A 24,763-nucleotide genomic window follows, 5' to 3' on the forward strand; every position below is an offset into this window, starting at 1 on the left:
CAAAAGAGATAACTTAAGAGGCCATCCTACCTTGCACACACTTTCTAGGTCTCTGTTTCTCAAAGCACACTTTTGGAGATGCTAAGTAACTCCTGATAGTCTTAGGGATGAAGGCCTGTACAAATGGAGCACTCCCTAAAGTTATGGGCAGGATCAAGGCAAAATAAGCACTTAGAATGATTGTAGGGAATCTATCTACCACAGTCATATTTACCGCCCTTTGCTACTATGAAAATATTGCAAAATTAGTCAAACAATCACAGAAACAAACAAGAAGGGTCCCCACAGGAGATACCTGTCCATAATGATAGGAAACTAGCACAGGCTGTATGGCTGACAGACCGAGTGGAGAAATGTAGTTTTTCCTCTCATGCTGGTGGCAAGAATGTTCTGATGGACTTTGTGTCCACACATTCCTTATGTATTAGCACATGCTTTTGTTCATAAGTAAAACACAAAGTATGTGAAGAAGGCTCCCAAATCATTGGTATACTGGCTGGGTGAACTGTATCCTTGGCAGGATACTTTCCAGAATTCAGCAATACTGCAACAGTGATCAAATAAAAGACATCTATCCACTCCCTTTTGACAGTGCGAATGGAGGGACTGCTCATATTAAACATGTTTTGACTTGTGGCTTTATGATCTAATCTGTACAATTCCACATTTTATTATGGCAAAGTAAGGCATCCCCTAGTATAAAATTCTGAGTAGATGACTTTCCAGATGGGAAAATGGCAATGGGGTTGAAAGGATAAGTAAAGATGTTTAAACACTAGCCCAAATGGTAAGGGTATGATTGCCAGGTTTCTAATGTGAAAAAAAATGCAAGTGATATATCTAAAGCACAAAAATGGAGACAGAATGTATAGAATGGATGGTGTGATAATGGTAAGTGGCAAATCAAAGAAGAGTAGTTATATATGGTAATCTACATGTGGATACACCATATCAAAACAGACTACTACATCATGCTGGGAATGCTATACTGGCTGAAAGATGTCACAGGTATGATCTTAATCAGACTACTACTTTACTGATTTCCAAACATTTCTATCCATGGACACAAAGCGAGGACAATCCAGAGTAAGAAAAGCTAGGAAGATATAAGGTCTACACCAAAAACAAATGGGGAACAATACTACACAAACATAACATCTGCACACTGTAATCCAGCACAGATGCAGAATATAATACATATGTTCAAGTACCACAAACACTGATAAAGTTACAGAACTGAAAAAACTTTTCTGAATAAAAAAGACACATAAACTGGTGAAATGGGATATTGTAATACTGTGAACACTTGCCACAAAACAAAAAAAGGAAATAATTTTGTGTTTCCTCCAGGTGCTCTGCCTTTGTCCCACATTCCAAACATATGCAGTAGGTGGATTAGACACTCTAAATTGGCCATAGGTGTGTGTGTGTGTGTGTGTGTGTGTGTGTGTGTGTGTGTGTGTGTGTGTGTGTGTGTGTGTGTGTGTGTGTCTGTGTGCACAAGTGTATGATGTGGAAGAACTACTGTGGCACTGCTAGCCACCTGGTGGTGTAAACTTTGACTCTAGATGACTGACACTGTTGAAGTGACACCCCAACATTATGGGCAAAAATACAAAAAAGAGGTTGTGGATGGATGGATAAGGAAGTGGGGAATTCACATAACTGCCTTGTTGCAGTTGTGAAAGAGTTTCAATAAAGGAGAAGATGGAAATAACTACTCTCTGAAGTACAGGTCAACACTAAGGGACTCTGGCTAACAAAGTTTGCAGATGACTGCAAACTGGGAGCCATTATTGAATCCCCAAATGATGTGGATACTCTACAAAAGGGCCTTACAGAAACAGATGCTTGGTGCCAGAGCCATGGGCTCAAGCTCAATGCCAAGAAATGTATTGTTATCCCCTTTGGGAAAAAACATGTATCCATGAATTACCATATAGGTGGCAGTACACTAAACACAGAAAGTGTGATAAGAGACTTAGGGACACAGGTGGACAGTGGTCTCACCTTCGATAACCACATCGCCACAACAGTCAGGAAATCCTTCTATGTGGCACACCTCATCACGAAGGGCTTTTCGAGGTCATTGTCCCACTGTACTCATCCCTCATTAGACCCATTATAGAATACAATGCCCCATTTGGTATGTACCTCTCAAGACATCTGCAACAACTGGAAAGGCCTCAGAAATACCTCACTAAAAGAATCACAGGCCTAAAGCAGATGCCCTATGCTGACCGCCTTAAAAAACTCCAGCTATACTCTGTCGCATATCGTCTACTCAGAGGCGATCTCTGCTTAACATACAAGGCCATGTCAAACCCAGAGCTGTTGGACATGCTACACTTAAAGAAATCCCAATCCCTCAGAGCTACACGCTCAGGGATCTAAACCTTGTCATCACAATAAACAAAACATGTTGGAGGGATAGGTTCCTGACCCAGAGACTCCCCAGACTCTGGAATAGATTGCCCATACATGTCAAGCAGAGTGCCTCTTTGGACCTCTTCAAGAGGAACCTTGACGATTGGATGGGAGAAAGGAAATTCACCCCAGGGATCACGTCAGTCGCCCTGCTAGACAGGGGTCCAGGAAAGTAAATAATGTGGGAAGAAATATTCAGGGAATTGTTATGGCTAGGCTTGTATAGGCCCTAGGGCTGATAGCCTAGTACTAACCTATGAACCTATGAACCTATGAACCTATAAAAGTGCTACCTCAACTGTAGATCTCCCTTGCCAAGGATGAATAAACAAACAAATTATGCCTCTTAAATGTCAAACTGTGTATCTATACTTTCATATTTTCTTTCATAATGACTTGTGGCTCACTTACTTTTATGTAGAGGTTTCAAATGTCTTGCGTATCTCACCTATGTGAACTCTCATTTTGGAATGCGTATATGCCTTATACAACTTATTCAGAAATGATGTGGTTTGTCTACTGATTGGATGACCCCACTGGACTCAGTGCAGTGCCCCACTTTCAGGGATATCTAGTAGTAAAATCCAACCACAGAATAATAAACGACACAGGTAGAATGTTAAATTGGTTTCCTCTGCTGCATTGTGCTTGGCAGACACACCTGACTGCAATTTAAGATTTCATATTCAAGACCGTGGAGCTCGAGTCATTATCATTTTATGGTAATGAGGGGGTCTGGTATTGTGTGAGCTCCTAATGGTCGAATCTCAGAGACATCACTGTTTCGCAGAACATGTATCTCTGTGGTGGCAGGCATGCCTGTACCACAGGAAATTTGTTGCTAGGGCTTTTCCTAATGTACCATCATTTTACTTGTTTTGTTTTTAACTTTTACTTTTTACTTTTATTTTAGCACAGACATGTTGCTCAGCTCTATGTGCTGAACAACATAAGAGTAGGGAAAGAGAATAGATGTTCTAACAAACAATACACTATCTGTACACTTATTGGGACCACACTGCACACAGATGGTGCACTGCTTGAGAATCACATACTGTGTGTGTGTGTGTGGGGGGGGGTGCACGAGTGCTCCACACATAGACTACTTTGTCTACACAATGGAGTGAGACTGCATACAATGCCCCCCTCCCCCATGTGCCATTGTTTTAGGATGGAAAAGGCCTTTGGTATGGCACCAGTCCTACTCCATGGAATCCAGTATCTTGTTAACTACCCTGTGTCAGAGAAATCTTATCTGACTCTCTATTTTAACTTGGGGTTCAACACAGCCAAGAATAATGAAACCAAGTTTCAAGTAAAACAAAAGTATAATGAAATTGTTTTATAACTTGATTAGGAAATTATATGCATACTAAGTAGCTACCTAGCACACCAGGAGTGTAATGCTCCTTGTTTTCCATTTGTTTCTTTTGCTGTTTACTGTTGTGCTGCTTCATCACGTATGACTTCAGGTTTGGTATCAGTGTCATCAAGACCTGTTTTTTAGATACAGATCCTGTGCACTTTGAAAGACAAGCTACACTTTTGCCCTGGATGATATCAGGCCAAGAACTTTTCATTACTCTGCCATCTGTGAATTTCAAATTTCAGTATCTCCAGTGGCAGTATTATTTTTTTACTTCATTAGTTATTCTTCTCCTACTCGTCAGAATGACATTTTTTTTGGCAGTGCTTAATATGTCTTTTACAATCTGTTATCATATTCTTTAAATATTGCATTGTAAATGTTTATTTCCCTTTTTAGGACCCCCCCCAAAAAAGATGTGCTTTGCCCAGCAGGACTAATCAAGCTACCAACATAAATAAATAAAAGGCACAACAAAATTTTGATTGAAGAGTTAAGGATGACCATCAAACTAATACATAAAATAAATACACTAGACAATGGTGAATATAGAGGTAAGAGGGTCAGTATGTGATATTTAAGGAGGTGTCAGTGTTACAGAGAGGGTGGACTGCCAGTCCCTTTGAAGAAATTTAAGAAACAGAAGGCAGTGCAAGCAGACATTAAGGAAATCAGCCTCATTTTATCATCTTTTTGATGGAGAGTAGAAAAGTGTGAAATGAATAGGTGGACTTTGCAGCTCCTGAATCCAGTGTACTGGGATTCACATAACTGATCATAGCCCTATCAGAAATGCATACATCACCTATCTCAGATGTATTTGATTAGTTAGAATCAGCTTTGCGATGGCAAGATTGAAGAAGCTAAGTACCATAGCAAGTAACAGGCCTAGCTCAATTAACAGCAGAAGCACATTAAGAGCATTATCTCCAAGAAGGTACTGAGCACTACACAAAGTTAATCAAAATACGTTAATTTGCTTGTCCTTCAGAGTGGTGATGGACAGAGGACAAGATAAGGATTTATCCTGAAACCAAGGGAGACATTTGTGGATTCTACCAAGACATACCAGAAATCCTGAAGATTTTGCATCTTTGAATGAAAATGTCTATATGAGTATTTTTACATTCCAAGCAGACTGGCCATGATATTTATGGGAAGCCAGTGCTAATTGCTGGAGATTTAATAAATCCTTGGAAGATACATGGATATATACGTTTTGGGAACTGTAAGAAGCCATCCTTATTCAAAGGTGAACTTCACATACATAAAATCTGTAAGAGCCTGGGAGGCTGCATTTGACATCTTTCTTGTTTAAAATTTTATTATAGTAAGGTGCTGGTTTGTCAAAAACAAAATTTCTTACTGCCCTTGGTATTCCAGCAGGTAAAACAGACATTATTAGATGATGAAAACCTAAAATTTGATCCCATAGGTTAGGCTGTGAAAGCCACAGTAATGAAAGCATATAACCAGAAAATAACACCTGAAAGAAGTAGAGATACAGAGATAATTTGAATAATAAATGGGTACCATGGATTTGAGCTCTCTTGGATGATATAACTACATTATTTGATGAGGCCTTGGTAGGTTTTCTGGACTTCCCTGTTGACCGAGGATAGATGATGGGTGGTGGCTTTCTTTGTGCAGCAAGGTGACTGTTAAAATTTACAGTAATAACATTTACTCTACTATTTTGAGTCAGGCTCTCCTTAATTTATGATTTATTATTATTTTAAATGTTGTACCAAAACTGATTTTTTTGGGTGCCAGTTGAAATTCCTGGGACTGTAGAAGTGCAGAAACACATATCAAGTCCAAAACTGTGGTACTTTATGAGTATTCCCCCTAATCTGAGGTAAAATGATCTTAGAGTCAGTGCATTTAAATAGGAGGGGTGTGGGAGCATTGACATCAAAATGGGGATGGTGGGGGAGGTAAAGCCTCCCTTCAAGAATACTTTAAAAGTGTAACAGTGAGTTCTGGAATTTATAGTTGGTACTATCCTAGTCTGTTTTTTTTTAGAGATTTAGGACTCACAATTCTGGATCTCACAGTTATGATAGGTTTCAGGATTTGAAAAAGATTTCTTTGTACTGAAGTTATAGTTCTTTTCAATACATGACAATGCCTATACAACGGCTGCAGTGTTACAATGTTTTATATTCAGTCATTTTTTTTTTTGTTCCTGATGGCTCCTCTACCATTACTCAACTGGTCCAGTCACTCCAGCTGAATGAGAACTGGATATTCCTGTGTTAGGCAAAAGTACCACAGCATAGTTTTTCCTGGCAGGATTCCCTATCAGCTCTCCTCTCCCTGGGAGAGTCTGATGGTCAGGAGCCAGTCAGCAAGGCTTGCCAGTCATGGAGGAGTCTATATTCTCCACCTGGGAACATCCCTCCCCTCTCAGTGGCTTTACCAAGCCAGAAAGTACACACTACTGAGGGGAAGTGGGCTTCTGCAAACCAATTCCCCCTTTGCTACATAATGTGAATGCACTAATGACAATGCAGCCTTAGCTGGCTCAAACTTTCACTAAATAAGGACCTAGTGCTCCAGCTAAGACCCACGTGGTAAGCCAGAATGCCTCCTTTCCCCCAGAGAGGGTGAGATGCTCACTCCCATCCTCCACAGCCAGCTTCTACAGATGTCCCAGCTGCTAATCCAGCTCAGGTCACCTCCAATATAATCAGGGCTTTTTCCTCCTGCTCCACAGAGATGGTCTTGAGCTGTATGAGTTTTGTATTTGCTGCTGCTGGAAGAATAATGTTTGTTAAAAATCGGATTACAAATGAAGTTGTTACCAATATCACAGATGAACCACCTCTCCCAGAACCATTTAGGCAGGTAATAATAAATTAGTGCAAAAATGGCACCATCACTACCAGATGTTTTGCTATGATACAGGATTTACCTTAAAATACAACTGTAAATATTTTGTACCTGAGCTTATTTTGGTGGATTAATTTTATGTGATCGTTAAATGTTTTGAGTCAGAAAAAAACTCCTTTGACTTGAGTAGGTTTTTTCCTCTAGCACCAATATGTTGAAGACACTGTGAGATTCAGCTCAGAAATTGTCACAAATATTATAAATTATGCTGGTAACCTTTTAAAGGCTCCTCAAAATGAAAAAAACAGAAATGTTTCTGTCCACAATTCTCTGGAAATGTTCACTTAGTTATAAAAATCTGAAACATATATTAATGGGCACAGAGGAACTACCATTAGTTTGTCATTCTCCTTATATTCTCAAGTGGTATCACACACCTCTTTATTAACAGGTGTCTTGTACATTTCAGTTTTGAGACCATTTAAAACCCCATTCAAGTTGTGGGATTTTTCTTGTAATTATGAAACTCTTAAGTGGAATGCATATTTCAAATGTAAAGGCTAAAAGCTGTAGAATACTTAGGCAGAGGAATTTCACTTATGGTTCAGCTGCATAGCAGTCATGTTTGTGATCAGGAATGTGTTTGTATCAATACTGCCAGACTTTATAATGCGACACAGTTTGGAAATAGTAATGTGTGCTACTACACGTCTCAGAGTTTATGAAAGCAGTATGTGACACTTTATAACTAGCTCATGACTGCAGATTAGGAGCTTTGGTGCCAGTCATATTTCATTAGCTGAACAAAGTAAATCCCAGATCTTCCACATAGGCTCAAAAATTACTGCTAAAAAAAACATTATTCCATAGAAAAAAGACTATGCCAACCATGCAGTGCCATCACTCAAAAATTATTCCCAAAATAATAACTTTGAGGCTAGCAGTACAGCAGGTTTTTATCAGTGAGTGCCCTGCAGACTATGGAGATACATAAACACTGCCTCTGCAAGGAAACAGCAGTAAATCAATTATAAGCAAGTCATTTTAATTGGCGATACAACATTTGGATGTAAATATTTTGCATAGATAAACTAGTTTGAGACTATGGATGGGAAAATGTCTTGCACTGATGTGTCAACTAATACAATTCTTAAAAAAAAAGAAAGAATAAAAAGAAAAATATGCACTGTATTAGAAAAATATAAACTTTTAACGGGGAGACAGTTCCTTGCAGATGCTTGCCCTGTGACACACACACACACACACACACACACACACACACACACACACACACACACACACACACACACACACACACACTTACACTCACACACAGAGAGGACTGAATACAAAAGTCTGAAATATTCACATTGCCAACATTTACAGTTTTGAAAGACTTTTTTGGGTGTTCCAAAATGCTAACTTTCTAAGAATATTTACAAAAATAGCTATATGTGAGATAATCTGGGTCCCAATGTGCATCAGAACTGTAAATTCAGGAGCAGAAACACAGTAAAAATATGTCCTGCAACTAAATAGCATTTTAAACTGCAGCCAGTTTTAATGAAGTTTTAAGAGAGACCTTGCACCCCCACACTCTCACTTACTAGACATTCCCCACTATAAAATGTAACATGTTTGAAGCAGGAGGATGTCTAAAACTTGAAACATTTTCAATTACATGTATGCCATATCATATCTTCAAAATGAATATTACATCATCAAAAGTAAGCGCAGCTGTTGTGCAAAAGTCTGTTCAATCATGAATAACACAAAACAAGATGAAATCCACTATGATACTGAATAAAAAACGTCAGAAACTGTCAACCATACGAAACACGTTTACTAAAACACTGGATGCTGGTGAGTGAGGCCATTAGTAAAAATAAATCATTCATCCAGCATCTGCCTGCTTAGGTAAGGTGACATTCACCCGAACCTTGGTCCACGCAACAATGAGTGTTACTCTTTATAAAGCAAATCATCCTTGTGGTCCAACATATTTTAGAAGTGCTTCAGATATAATCACAGAATTTCACTGTTGGCTACATAAATATAAGCCATACATCTTGGATGTGCTAGAAATGCAGCTAAAACCTAGCTACACAACTAGGCAATTCTTCCCAGGTGGAATACACCTCTCTTTGGTTTAACCAAATGCACAAAAGGATAGGAGAATAACCACTTTGGTGCAGCATTGCCCCAAATTCATCCACATCAAACAAACCTTAAGTGGCAGTATTTTAAGTGTTCACAAAACTTTTAACTGTTAAGTTTGTGTTACAGAAAGACTACCATTTGATTGCTTCTGGCTGCTATTTTTCACCTAAAACATCCAGCAAAGAACTGGAAAGCTTGTTTGTATAAGTAGCATCAATGTCACAGACACCTTACAAATTATGATGCCAGAAGTCCTAGGAAGCTTCCTAACCCAAGTATACAAGACAATAACCATTACCAGTCAGAGCATGTATTAGATAAACTCTTAACTGGACAGATACTCAGGAACTGCAAGAATGGTTAACTGATCCCTAACAAAAGAACACAAAGCAAAGCCACCTCTGGCATCAAGCTTAAATGTGCAAGTGATGTAATTCTGCATCTGCCATATAGGGAGACAAGGCAACTCCAACAAGCAGCAATTTGCATACATTGTATCCAACAAAACATCAGCTCAGTGAGGTTCACAGCATTACTAGTGGAGGCACAGTGGAAGTTTACATTCAAGCTGCCTCCAGTAAATGAGGCAATCCATTACTTCTGGATTACTTTTCATAATGTCCAAAACATGCTTGCTCTTGAAAGAGAAACAGCATCTTAACATTCGATCATAAAGCAAATGAAACAGTTAATGATGACACTAGATAAATAGTGATATAAAAATGCTACAAACACTACCTGTCTACTACTCGCTGTTCATCAGCTCCAAAACTTCTGTCACTTTTACCAATCACTTTAGGCTTTGCTTGCAGTAACAATGTGAATACAAAAGCTGTTCAAGTACTGGTCCCGGCACTGCACGAGCCATGCAGGGAGGGAAGGCGGGAGAATGGTGACACATACTAGGACAGTACACAGGGAGGTCAGATTTCTTCAGTGGAAACTGAGGAAACTAAGTCCCATGCTCAAAGCTGCTGGGTGGGTGGGGTTACATGCTGGTGTTTGTGCCTTGTAAAAGTGAGGGATATCCAGTGCCATCAACAAGATGAATGACTTGCCTTCCTCAGGATAACCAAGTATGTCCATGGAGGTAGGCAATATGAAAAATGCGTGAACCACCCTTGACAGCAACATCAATGATGCCTCCCCCTGGCTGACCATCTCTGTGGTAACGGAGAACCAACTGGCCAACTGTCAGGGAGGGGAATGATGATCTACAGGCAATTGAGGTAGTTTGGAAAACAAACAAACAAACAAAAAAAAACAATGTGAATGTAAGTAAATGGAATGTGTTGTTTAAGTACTCATTTTTTATCCCATATTATTCGTACTTCTCTGTGTATTTCAATGTGTTATTTTTCATCAAACTGGTTTGTGTAAATAGTACATGGTGGTAATGTGCAGCACAGGTACTAATGCATCTTTTTTATTATTGTGTCTTTTTTTTTGCAACAAAGTTGTGACTGGAAAAGGACACTGTTGACTTAGCTCATGTACCTGCAAAGCAAACAAACAAACACTGATGACTACGAAACCTCATCAAAGCAATGCAGGAAAACATCAGATGCTAAAAAAAATGATATGCCAACAGTTGAGGGTTTCTGTGGTTCATTCATTAACTGAACATCCACAAATATGCAGAAATGTCATAATGAAGGCAGATCAAAAACTGAAAAGGTTCTCAAGTTTCTATTTATGACAGTTCCTTCACTCAAATGCTGCGGTAAAATATATTGTTCATGTCAACTCTAGGACTAGATGAAATACCACCAAAAGACATATAACAAGCTGTGTAAGCTAGCAGAATATCAGCAACATGGATAATAAACCTAAGTCTCAAGAAAAACTTGATCCTTACCACTATAGTAACTATAGGTTAAATCTACAGATAACATTTTGGAAGGGGTACCACAATGTGAGCTGATGACGTTTGTGAATTACAACCAAATATTGTGAGGGCATGCAACATAGTTCCCACCTAGTCCATGGAGCTAACAATATCTTGGTCACCAGAACTGTGTTACATAAAATCTAAACTGAAATGACAGTCATATCAAGGGTGAACCTCTTTATGTATTTGTTAAAAGCCCTTTGAAAAGTAAAACACTGCCTCCTGCTATTATACCGTAGTGCACTATAGTACAAAGCAGGACTGACTGACGTTAATTCTAGAGCTATATAGTGGATGCACAATGTATCACCATTTTAACAAATAAACCTCATTACCACAAGGCTCAATTTTGTCCTCTCCTCCCTTTGCATTCACCATATTTGTAAACCACATGGTCCACATATGCAACAACATAACATTGTTACATTATTGTCAACTATTCTACTATACTCTTGGGCTTACAGTACTACAGGAAAACAAAACAAAAATATTATGCTGTTCTTAAACAACCCACCAACCAACTAATTGTTCACACAACCTGTACCTCACTGTAGATGACAGTAAAATGCAACATGGCATCCACGTTGATCAAAGCATCACAAGACAGTCTTGGCAAAATAAATCAGTTACTGAGATGGCCGTGCAGACTGAAAAACTCTATAACCAATGAAGCCAGGAAATGAGTTGCCTTAGTTCTAACACCCCTACTTCTACTATATCTAATGCAGGGCTCAATCATCCTAACAAAAATTCAGATCAAGTCACTGATAAACTATGAATATAATAGTCATATTAAACCCACTACCTGCATAGCTTAACAACACTGGGGTACCTAGAAATGGACAGCCAAATTAATCTGCTGTTCCACAAAGTACACTCCAGGAAAAATTGTCTCTCACTTGCCACATTGGTAAGAAGGTATATACTACCTACACTCCAACACTCTACTAACAGTCAATGTCTGGACATAATTAGAGCCCACAACAAACAAGGATATACTCTACACACAAAATTAGCTGTAAGAACCTGGAATTCCCTTCCCATTAGTCTGAGAAAAGTGACCTCTACAAATGCTTTCAAAACAACCTTAAATAGTACAACAATGTGTTGCTTCACCAGCACCTTAAATACTGCAACCATGTGTAGCTTCAGCAGCACATGTGTAGCTTCAGCAGAACCTTAAATAGTGCAACAATGTGTAGCTTCAGCAGCACGTGTAGCTTCAGCAGCACCTTAGATAGTGCAACCATGTCAGGCTTCAGCAGCACATTAAATAGTGCAACCATGTGTAGCTTCAGCAGCACATTAAATAGTGCAGCCATGGGTAGCTTCAGCAGCACATTAAACAGTGCAACCATGTGTAGCTTCAGCAGCACCTTAAATAGTGCAACCATGTGTAGCTTCGGCAACACCTTAAATAGTGCAACCATGTGTAAGTTTCAGCAGCACCTTAAATAGTGCAACCATGTGTAGCTTCAGCAGCACATTAAATAGTGCAACCATGTGTAGCTTCGGCAGCACATTAAATAGTGCAACCATGTGTAGCTTCAGCAGCACCTTAAATAGTGCAACCATGTGTAGCTTTAGCAGCACATTAAATAGTGCAACCATGTGTAGCTTCAGCAGCACCTTAAATAGTGCAGTCATGTGTAGCTTCAACAGCATATGGGCATGAAGTCCTTAATACTGCCTGGGCATCCCAAGTTTAATTAGCAACTTGGGTGACACATATAGCTGGCTGGATGGATGGGCATATACATCTATAGGGGTGGAGGGAGCATGCTGCTGATGTGGGCTAGGAACAATTGCTAGCTTGGGGTGTATGGAATGGTTAAGGAGGTATGGCTACTATATGGCCGAGGACAGACAAGTCTGCATAGGAAATGGCTCATTGCCCACCCAGCCTATATTAGCAGCGTCAGTATGCTGGGATGAGGACCTAAAGAAAAACCCCACAAGCCCTAATTCAACATCTCCTTGCCTGTCCCTGTTTCATTCTTTGATATTCCTACCATGGCTCACATAGGGAGGCAATCATGGTTTGGATATCCCAGAGGGATAATGATAAGGGAGCTGGCAGTGGAGGAACCAGATGTGATGTGCAACAAGAGGCCAAGAAAAAAACAAAATCAATACTGCAAATGCAGTATCATTTTCAATATAATTCCAGAGAAGTTCAAATCACTCACACAGTCTTAAGCAGCAAATATCTGAATGTCTGCTAGCTTTATTCTTTCATATGCATGCAGACACTATACTGAAATAATCAATCCCACTCAGACTGCTATTACTATTACAGAGCTGTACCATATAAGGGCCTCTCCAGGCCTGCTTAACTCCTTCCAATATCCATGACAAACATACCAGATGCACTTGCAGTTCATTGTACACTACATACCTCATTCAAATACATTACACCAACACATTTGTCCCTGCTGTATCTTACCGACACACCTTAGAAATAAACTCCCCCTCCATTTTTTATTTTCACATTCCAGTTTTCCTTAACTCAACATACTGCTTCTGCTACACCTAGCTGTTCTTACAGAGTTACAAATATTAGCTACTTAAAATGCATAAGCAACTTACTAGGATAATAAAACTGTAATGCCAGGCTATTCTACAAGTGACCAACCCAATATAACTGACATGCTCGCTGTACATTTGTTACTTACTAAAATTAATCTCTAATGATCATTTTGTAATTCACTGCTTACATCCATACATTTCTCTGCATTTCAACCAAGAAAGACAACAAGTACTATCTTACTTTTGAGGTAAAATAACCACATGCATGTTACATTCTGTTAGGATGATTTTTGCCTGTTTTTTCTGTCTTTATTAAACACTACTAATCCTTAATTATTTAGTGTTAAGCTTTGTTTTCCCTAGAACCCATCTGTAATTGGGCAATGCCCTGCAGCAATCAATTTAGACACCGAAGTGCAACAAATAAATAAGATTAGAGGTGCTCTATTCCAGACCCGCGGTGGTGGTGCTGCGGTAGCGTTGTCGCCTCACAGTAAGACACTGTCCGGTTCGATTCTCAGCTAGAGCGTCTTCTGCGTGGAGACATGCATTAATGGGCATACCTTCGTTGAAGGTTGTGCGTCAGGGCTGGTAACTCGGCACATAAAAATTAACTACCAATCATTAGCAGACCGGAGGTCCGCTGTGGCGACCCCTAACCGGGACAAGCCGAAAGACACAAACAAGAGATGCTCTATTCCAACACTTAGGCTGGGATTTAGAAAGGGTTATATAGCATGATGTGGTTTCAGCACTTCAGAAAATGCATATTGATTCTCTTAGTCTGCTAATTTCAAAGTTAGCAATGCCGTTATGCAAAAACCAGCCCTGACTTTCAGCCTTCACTCAGATTATTTATGGCTTTGACGTTGATTCTGCACATAAGGGGTCAGAACAATAATAATGCATTACGTACTGAAGTAAAAGTTTGTGCATGACAATCCCGCTGACTGTAATTTCATGCTAAACTGCACAAAATAGCCAATAGGGTTAGGCCTAAAATGTTAACTGTGTTTTCCTTCTACTAAGCACCCTTCTGCTACAAGAAGTCAACCACAGCTCTCTCATCTGACTTACCACTTTCAGAGCGCAATTCGAAACCATTTTCAGAGCATAACTCGAAAGATACTTGCATCAACAATCTGACTGTAAATACTTTTTCAGTGGACACATCAACTAACTCCCCCTCATCTACATCACTTCTGTTTGACCCTCTGTTCTCATATGCTGTTTGCTCCTACATTAACTACTAAAATGAATCCACATTTGTTTTTTACGCTGTTAATGATATTTGCTTACTGTTTCAATTGTCCGTGGGAGCTTTCACCATCTGTGATTACTCCATGTTCGTGAATTAGTTCTTATTTATTTGTGAATTTCTTTACCTGGGCTGTGCCTGAAAATGGTCTAATTCCATCAGTATAGTACCCTGGTAAACAAACTAACCAAATAAATAAATAAATCATTCTAAATCTTATTATTCATAGTCAAGCTGGACTACTTTTTATAAAGAAAATTAAGAATAATGGACTCTCACATGCCTTGGATTTTCTTTGAAATGTTATAAATCCTTAAAAATGCAGCATCGGTTGAATGGAAAATACAGCCAAACATTACATAATATCACCAAAATTACCATCTTCTAAAATATAAAGCCAGGTGAGGAACAACCACAGCAAATTTCAATGGTATTAGGAAAAACAAACAGTCTATCAAAGGCAGGTGACACATTTGAAAAAGCAATAAAACTACTAGACACAGATAAGCTATTCCAGGTTTTCCTTTATTTTAACTTTGTTAACTGCATAAAGGAGCTTGCAATTTTCTGTCTAACTTGCAACAACACTTTGCTAACACTGATTCTCCCATCACATGCTGACTACAGGTGTTACAGCCACAGTATTATGCATTAAGATATGCTTGCCTGCAATTTTTTTGTTTTATTCTTATATGCTTTTCTTATTGCACTAGAGCATTTTTTTACAAACACAATGTTCTAGTATAATAAATATTACATTTACTGCAACAGTGCTGTACAAAAGCCACTAAATGTTTTCATTGTTTAAACTCATTAATGTTGTCAGTCATAATTAGTTTTGTCTCTGCTTTGCTCTTTACAGAAAACTTTATACCACTGTTTCACTGTTCCTGTCTAACAGCATACAGAATTAACTGAAACACACTTGGAAATAATTCTGAGTTTAAGCAAGGAATTAAACTTGTAATAGAAACCAATGCATTAAGTGACTCTACACATCTAGTGTAATAAAAATATATTATGTCGTGCATTTACAAACTAAATCAGTCATATATGTTTAGATGTGTTTTTACACTCAAACAAAAATACCAAGACAGAGTAAAACAGATTATACTAACAAAAGCAATATCTTTAATTATCTCTACAGCATGAATGTGATACACAAATAAACTGCCCTTTGACACGCACTCCCTCAAAAACTCTGTGCAACACAGCCGTCTCTGTATACAGGGATAAAAACTACACCACAACTCAGGAGACATGAATTCAACTAATAGTCAGGGTGCCTGACACAGGACAAGCACAAAAAGGATGTGGCTTTGCTGGTTCTTTTCTCTCTGTTTTGGGGGGTGCCCAGACCTGTGACTGACTCTGTAGCACAGACTGGAAACCCCACAGTAGTACTGGCTTTGGTGGTGGGTGGGAGGAGGGGGGATAGGGCTATCCTGAGATGTATGTCACTCAAGGATGTCTGCTTACAGTACCACAGAGTAGATTCCATACATGCAAATCACAGTGAAGGCAACAAAGCAGTGGATATCAGGTCTTCAAACTTCAAACACAATATTCACATCTGCTCATTCATTTCTTTGTCATCAGACAGGTGTCCACCATGAATGGTATTACTGTTACCATACAGGTTTTGAGGTAACTAGATTCAGCTCTGTATATCTATGTTTTTATCTAAATATTTTTACTAAGTGTAGACACTGTATATATACATATATATATATATATATACACATATATATATATATATATATATATATATACACATATATATACAGAGAGAGAGAGATACTACACAGAAAAATATTCAACTGTTGAAAGTTTTTTTTTCCTGGAAATGGGATATGCATAGTGGGACTGCCACAGTTAAAATATAAATAAATATACTTGGTTTTGCGCCAAAACCAAGTCCTTCCCTTTTCTAGTGTTGTATGACCTCGGAGTTGGAATATTTTATAATAAAGATGCAGGAGCGCCTCTCACATGTGGGGTTGATGTACAAGAGCTGTCAGCGCACACTCCAAATGGAGACTGACCTACAACCAATGTTCTAAATTCTTTAGATATTTAAACCTCTTGTCAGATTTTTTAACCAACTTCTTTGCTGATGTTTTAATATGTAATCTATTCAGTTCCTACCACTAGCTGTGAACTAACATGTGTCCTTTATCTTCTATATTACAATATGGACAATATAAAACTGAGGTATACACCTACAAACTTCAGAGAAACAAGACTGGGTAGCAAATTTTCAAAAATCTGTACTCTGAATGCTGTGCAAAGGGTCAATTTTCTGCAGGAAACTTATTCCACTATGCAAAATCTGTTGGCCATGCTGTAGTCCCAATCATGATAGAAGTCATCGTTTTACACAAATATTAAAAAAAATAACATTTTCTTAAAGTCCATTTCTCTGTGCTTCCTGCATGTACTGCAGCTGGTCTCCCGGTTATTCACTATTAAAATGCATGCCCTGATAATACAAGTAGATGTTATCTGTTTTACAGCAAACAATCCTTCTAAATTAAAAATCCAGTGATTTGCTGCAAACCAAGCAGCATGGGCACTGTGCAGGAAAGTGAAGTCAGACTGATCGAAAGGTGTACATTAAATATGTCTACTGTATTAGATCTAATAATCTACCGTGATTTTATCATTACTGGCCTTTGTAGCAGCTATACATACAAGTAATGCAAAATCACCTCTTTTTAAAACAAGATGCGAGCTAGTAAATTAACAGGTGGCCACTTTTATGCTTATAATTATCTTTAAAATCTCTAAATATATAAAACAGCTAAACCTTCACCAGCACCTGCAAGAAAGAAGATGAAGTAAAAGGAGGGCGGCCAAAGACATAAGCACTCCATGCAGGAACACATGATCACATGCTTCCCCATAAATGGCAGGTGGCACACCAGTTTTAAAATTATAAATTTAATAAGACAACACATTAAAATTAATTGTATAGCCAAGGTATAGATATGTTCACCATATGCAAAACCATACGAAAATAGGACTATATATCATATTTCGGTTTTGTGGCGTTGTGAGTGATCTTTAAGCAAAAGCATACCAGGAAAATATGCAACCTGAGTACGGTAGCTGTACTTTCTGTTATGCTTTACAAAGAAAGACTAACATTGTCCTTCAGCTTTACCAACCTTAGGCATTAAAAGATGCTAACCCCCCCCCCCCTTTACAAAGAATGCAAGACAGAATTATAACTAAACCTTATACAAACTGCAAAAGGATAATGCACTCTTCTTATAGTACACATGCCAACATTTTATTATGTAGCTATATATTCAGAAAAGTATAACATGTCAGGCTTTTCAAAGAGAAGCCTTCCTCTCTTTCAGCTTTTCTATATCTGATAGTCTGTGTCAGGCAGGTTTAGCATCATGCTTCTGTCGAGGATTTTGAGTAAGCATTTGAGTAAGCTTCTGCCATTTTTAGGTATACTACAATCAGGCACACTACACTAATGCCATAATTCAGTATTAAAAAAATCTATCAAACTCTAAAGTTACTTGACTACGAATAACTTCTATTAACACAAAAGCATAGCAACAGAAAGTCATCGCCTAGCAGGTTCCCAGGTTATCAGGACTTCAAAGAAAATAAATATACAAGATCTTTCACTATTTGCCTGGTCTGCTAAAACCCACTAGCTGAGTTCAGCAGGGTGGGCATATAACAGAATCATTTCCGTGGTGGTGCAGCGGTAGCGTTGTTGCCTCACAGCAACAGGTTCTCCCGTTCGATTCTCGGCTGGAGTGCAGGGAGTGCCTTCTGTGTGGAGTCTGCATGTCCTCCCCGTGGTTGGGTGGGTGTTCGAAAGACATGCGTAAATGGGCGTGCCTTGGCTGAACGTTGAGCTGGCACCTCGGCGTTCGTGAAAATCTCCTGCTCATCATTAGAGGACCGAAGATCCGCTGTGCCGACCCCTAACCGGGAAAAGCCGAAAGACAACAACAACATCTGTATAATCCCAAAGATTCCTAATGTAACGTTAAAACTCTTCTGAATGCAGTCTGGTATTCTATACCATTACAGTGCTAGCAAACATGTGAACTAGAACAGGTCTATATTACATGATCGAAGTTTCAAAACTTCAAATCTTATATGGTTGACACCATATAATCGAAGTTTTGAAACATCGAAAATGTAATAAAACACAACAACCTACAAAAACAAACAATTTAAATGCTCTATGCAGGGGGGCAAGCCCCTTTGCACCCACCACACCCCCTGCTACTTAAATATACCAACTCCGAGATCGCACTACAGTGCAGAAAAGGGAAATCTTCCCTTCCCGCACTGTACAGAGATCTCCATTAAAAGATAAGAAGTTTCAAGACTTCGATCATATGGTGTCGACCATATCAGATTTGAAGTTCTGAAACATCGATCTTCTGATATAAGCCCAACGAGAAAACAGATAACAAATATAAAGTGTAGAAAAGGTTGGAAAGCAGCTTACTGAAAGACTGCTACAATCTCCTGCAATCTTTCTGAACAAGCATGAATCTTCCATGAATAGAATCCAACACAGCTCCCAGGAAGAAAATAAAATCTTAGGTGAGAAAAATTTGGCTTTTGTTTTTGTTATACTAAGGCCCACAGGACTTAGAATATGAAATATCACTTTCAAGGTTTCTGACAGTTGCTAACTCGCAAGAGTTTCTAAAAGATAATCATCTAGGTAAGGAGAAATATGACTTCCTTTTAAGCTGAAAGACACTACTGTAGATGCTAGACACTTGATAAAACTACAGTGTGATGAACTCCTGCATATTTTTACAGGACAAAAACGCTTAAAAAATAATCCACAAATAATTTAATAAACTCAAGTTTAAACTGAGATCACATCTCTTAGTCTCCAGGTGACATTTATCCTTGGTTGTACAATTACTCTTAGTTTCTTGTGTCAACTCTGCATTTTTTAAAAGCTGTCAGCTTGATCACAAAAGGAACTGCTGGGAATATACCAATAGTAATATATATATATACATATATATATATATATATATATATATATATATATATATATATATATATATATATATGTGTGTGTGTGTGTGTATATATATATATATATATATATATATATATATATATATGTATATATCTCTAGATGGGTCTACTTCAGTAGACCAACCGCTCACTTACCTGACACCCAGTTGCCCAAGATGACAAGACCAACACCTTCACAAGATCGACATCCGGAAGACTGACATTTCACGCAAGGTAAGTAACCACTTGGCCATCCCAATAAAATTAACTAAAGTAAGCAAACCTAAACCCACCAATGTGGGGAGCCTTGCGCCCCACACCCACTAACTAAATATACCAACACTGAGAATGCACTACCGCAGGGGTAAGGGGCAAAGTTCAACAGGATGGCCAAGCGGTTACTTACCTCGCATGAAATGTCAGTCTTCCGGATGTCGGTCTTCTGAAGGTGTCAGTCTTGTCATCTCAGGCAACAGGGTGTCAGGTAAGTAAGCAGTCATTCTACTGAAGAAGACCTATAGGGTCTATATTATATGAACGAAAGTACATAAAAATCAAACATTATGAAGAGCGAAAATGCTGTACCTCAAAGTGCTTCTTGTGGGATTGCAGTGCAGTGAAGGTCGGAATATTTGCCCTTTCCTCACTGTAGTGCGATCTCAGAGTTGGCATATATATATATATATATATATATGTGTATATATATATATATATATATATATATATATATGTAGATATATGTAAATATATATAGATATATATATATATATATATATATATATATATATATATATATATATATATAGCGGGGTGGGGGGGTGCAGCCCCCAACAATAAGGAGTTCGAAGTCCAGCATTTTCACTCTTTAGAGAGTTTGATATTATGGACTTTCATTCATATAATATAGACCCGACCCATATATATGCATATATTCATTTTTTTAAGAAAGAGAGAATTCCAGCAATGGTATAAAAGAAGTACTCTGTTGAACAGGGTATGAAAAAACACAGGACAGAGAAAAACAGAAAATACCAGCACTGGTATTTGGAAGAATTTATTATTTAAATAGTAAGAAAACCTGACACAAGAAAATCAAAGACTAAAAGGGAGATGTAACAAAGAGGAGAAAGAAGAAAGAAAGAATTAAACTTTCTTACTTTAGAAATACCAAAACACAATCGCAAATGATACGAGAGGAAGATCCCATGTTTGTGCATGATGGTGTCAAACGAGATCTAAGGATGGACAAGGGCATTATGGGTAGACAGAGGAACTAGAGAGTTGGATCCAAAGTGTGAAGTATGCGGCCGAACCAATCTAAGGATCGAATCCATAACCCATTTATTCAGGAAAAATGAAGAGGCCAACATCAGATATAACAGTTTCACTTGCGTTTTTTTCTCAGTTTCTGTTTTCATATTGAGGGAACTGAAATTAAGTTGTTGCTCATTGTCCAGCTATCTTGGAAGTCCATACCATGAAATGTCTCAGTACAAAACCCTGAGATGGAAGTGTCCCAAAATGAAAAGTATCAGTGAAGATCTATCCCATTTATTGTGTCACACCAAGGTTTTGTACAGTGTAACAGCAAAAAGAATTCTCACAAAGGTGCCTGCAAGCTACAATACATTTTGAGGGTGTGCAATGGAGACCAGACAGCCATTGCATAAATGTTTAATATGGACACATTTTAAAAGCAGGTTCTAGAAGCAGCCATACGCTAGCCAAATTGCAGTCTTCCATGTTTAAAGGAGACTACTGTACCCTGGGTGAGAGAAAACAATGTAGTTCACCAGCTGAATCGACAGGAATCTCTTGGCTACTGGCTCTGCTCTGTAGAATGGTAATCAAAATGGACAATTAATATCAAAGTAAGAGAATAGTGTGTAGCAGTCATATGACAATGAACAGCCTCTGTTCTGTGTGCATAGCAGTCATACAACAGTGAACAGCCTCTGTTCTGTGGCTCTACAAAGAAGACTGGAAGGGAGAAAAACTGCTGAAGAGAAATTTGAGAGAACACCTTGGAAAGTTACGAGAAACAATCATCAAAGAGATGCAAACCTTGAGAAATACCAGGTAAGGCTCTACAGCTCCAAATTTATTCTGGTGTAAGTAATAATAATAAAAAGACATCAATACAAGAAATAAATTAGACAACTGCAGTTCAGGCAGAGTCAAAAAAATTCAAGACCCAAAATGTTTATTTTTGTCAGGACCTCAAGGGGAAGATTCATATTAGATTATGTTTGGTCATCCTACATTGTGCTACATGCTTCTCATAATTATACAAAAGGCCAAAAAAAAACATGTAAACCTTCATTGTAACTTAGACTCAAATGAAAAAGATTCTATTTCTGGCAAAACAGCTCCAGACACTAAGACAGATAGGATCAACACCATCATCCTACATCCAAATGCAACCAGACTTTAGGAAATGACAAAAATTATGAGGCTCTTTTTGAGACCTAGTTGGTGGAGTACTCAAAATCAGAAATCAAACACTAATGTCTGGATGATGTCTGCTTGATAGAGGTGGACAGAGAGAAAAAATTCTTCATGTGTGAGCTAAGCCTGGCACCCTTTCCTCCCAATGGGAACTCCACACAATTCAAGAGGCTTCTAGGTCCCGAAGGTATTATCAAAAAAAGGCTAGGAAATTCCGTCTGGTATTTCATTTTCAAGTAAATAATAAGTGGAAATGGAATCGGAACAAGCACCATAATGGGGAGTTTGGTGAAAAAGCATTGTATAACCAATAAATGGTCCAGACCCACAAAAAAAAAATAACCAAAAACTGAATCAATGGAGGTGCTGTATTTGTTATAAGAACCACAGCTACATGAAGAATATATCCAAAAAACAAGCTTTATTAACCCCACTATTTAATCACTTTCATCCTCCAACAAGACTTCATCAGAACTAGTGTAAACTTCATTCCACACCTTATAAATAGTAATCTGATCATGCAATTCAGTCATGTGAATGATAAAGTTCATCTCTTAAAGAGACCACTTCATAATAAACTTTAAACTGAGTATAAATAAAAGTAAAAATGAATATGAATAAAAAAAAACATCAATAATAATAACATAGAATCAACAAATGTTAAGAAAATTATAATTTTAAATCATATTATAATAATAGAGAGCTGTGCAATAAATATCAGTATGACTTGTTAAATAAGGCTCCCTCCAAAAAAATAAAAAGCAAGCATTATTTCACTTTTCCCCCATGCACCCTAAACTGCATGCTTTAATAACAGTGCAGAAATTACAATTTAGCTGCACAGATTTTCAAAATACAACTGATAGATATCTTGCCATTCATCTCATTGGGTGCATCAGCTTGTAACCTAATCTGCCATAAGAGTTCTTTATATCCAGTCTTATACTACTATGGCCTTCCCCTTAGGTTATAAGGAACTTGTTAAATGAAATAAAATTTCTTATGCTCCTGACATTCCAATGTGTGCTGATACATTGCATTTGTTATTATTATTACTCTATGTAGAAGTCCCACATTTCTTGGTGCCCATATTTCATTAAGGGCTCTATTATTAGAATGCACCTGCATATTTTTCGCATATATCTCCTTGATGTTTTTATGTTTGTTGAGCACAAACTTGGGATTCTCCCCTGAAATGTGTCCAATATAAGTAAATCTTTCAAAAAACTTTACACTTCCTTCTCAAAACTGAGTGTACCAAGTTACTATATACGCTATATTTTAAAACCCTAGATCTGTCATAATCTTTATTTTAACCAGACTGTTCCTGCTGAGTCATTTTCTTACAATAGATGGGAATTTGTCCTTCCTTCCTCTCCAGATCTCATCTCTCACTTCATGAAGTACCCTCATTTCTCACTTCATGAAGAACCCATTTTTGGGTAGCCTCTGTCACTAAATATATCTAAAAGGCAGTTGAGTTCTTTCTCCAGGTTAGAATCTAATTAAATAATTATTGCTAATCTGACTACATTTTTATGTTGCAGAACAACAGCTTCTATAACCTAAAAATTGTTTGAGAAAGTGGACTTCCTAATAGTTGATGTAAAGCACCCATTGACAAAATCCATTCGTAACATAATATCTAAATAATCTCAATTTTAGAATATGCAAATGTGAATTAAAAAACAAAACAAAAATATCATAACAGAATCTTTGGTATATCACTATATGATATTGCTCTTCCCAGAACAACAAAACAGTATTATCATAGATGGAGGTGCAAGTGGATGAAAATATTTTTAGCACGAGCTAAACAAAACTGGTAATCATGTTAACCACATTATTTTGCAAACTATACTTCACTAGTATTTCATACAGCCACTTTAATCCAGTGTCAAAAAATTCCTGTTTAATACTACCCAGGAAATCCCATGAGTCTTTAGCAATGTGTGAATGTTTGTTACAAAAAAGAAATTAAGTTCTTATCCCTATAAACTGCCAATGAGTGTGTTTTAGATCCAACAGATGCCACTACAGGGCAAAAAGATGGATTCCTCAAATTTTTTTGTAGTTTAGGTACACCAAACAAGTTAGGAAATAAAGGGAATTCTACCTTAAGATATTGGCCAGTTTATAATAAGTAGTGTGTTGTATTAGTACATCTTCTAAAAAAATATTGGCTTTGCTGTTTGCAACATTTATTTCATTTTTAGAATCTATAATGTGTTTGAAAAAGCCACCACCCTTGTTGGGCTTCAATACCCATATGGCCTTATTATTCACAAGTTTTTGCTGTCGCTCTTATTGGGCTTCATTATCTGTATGTTCATAGGTTCATAGGTAGGTACTAGGCTATCGGCCCGAGGGCCTACGTAAGCCTAGCCATCAAGGTTCCCTGGCTTATTATTCACAACTTTTTTTTTCAATATCACATGTTCATCAATTGTTAAGACTAAAAAAATATTTCTTTTCCTTAAAAACTCTTCTGATATCATTCTCATATAACTTCTCAAACAAATTAATTGCATTGCTGGGTGTAATATGACTGGATGCATTTTTCTTTCTAAACTGTGAGCTATTATTAATAACTTTGTAATGAAACAACACAGCTAAATTAAATTTTGTAGTATAATATTTCAACTTAATGACTGTCTCAGTTAAATCAATTTTTGTGGAAAGCACACAGATGAAGCCCCTTCAAAAAAGTTCAGCATGTTTCTCATCCAGCTCTAAGCTACTTTGGTTAAAAATGTTAAAACCTTTGCAAGTGTACATTACCCCATCCTCATACAAACACAGTTAGTATGTTATTATCTGCATC

The 24,763-nt window shown here is 37.8% G+C and overlaps 1 protein-coding gene across 1 annotated transcript in view; it reads right to left on the bottom strand.

Annotated features, from left to right (window-relative positions):
- Positions 1-24,763, bottom strand: part of LOC122791395 (PH and SEC7 domain-containing protein 3-like) — a 1,011,223-nt gene that overhangs the window by 930,857 nt on the left and 55,603 nt on the right. The window lies entirely within an intron of this gene.

The sequence above is a fragment of the Protopterus annectens genome, chromosome 17.part0 (assembly GCF_019279795.1).
Source record: "Protopterus annectens isolate FY-2018-M chromosome 17.part0, PAN1.0, whole genome shotgun sequence".
NCBI lineage: Eukaryota > Metazoa > Chordata > Ceratodontiformes > Protopteridae > Protopterus > Protopterus annectens.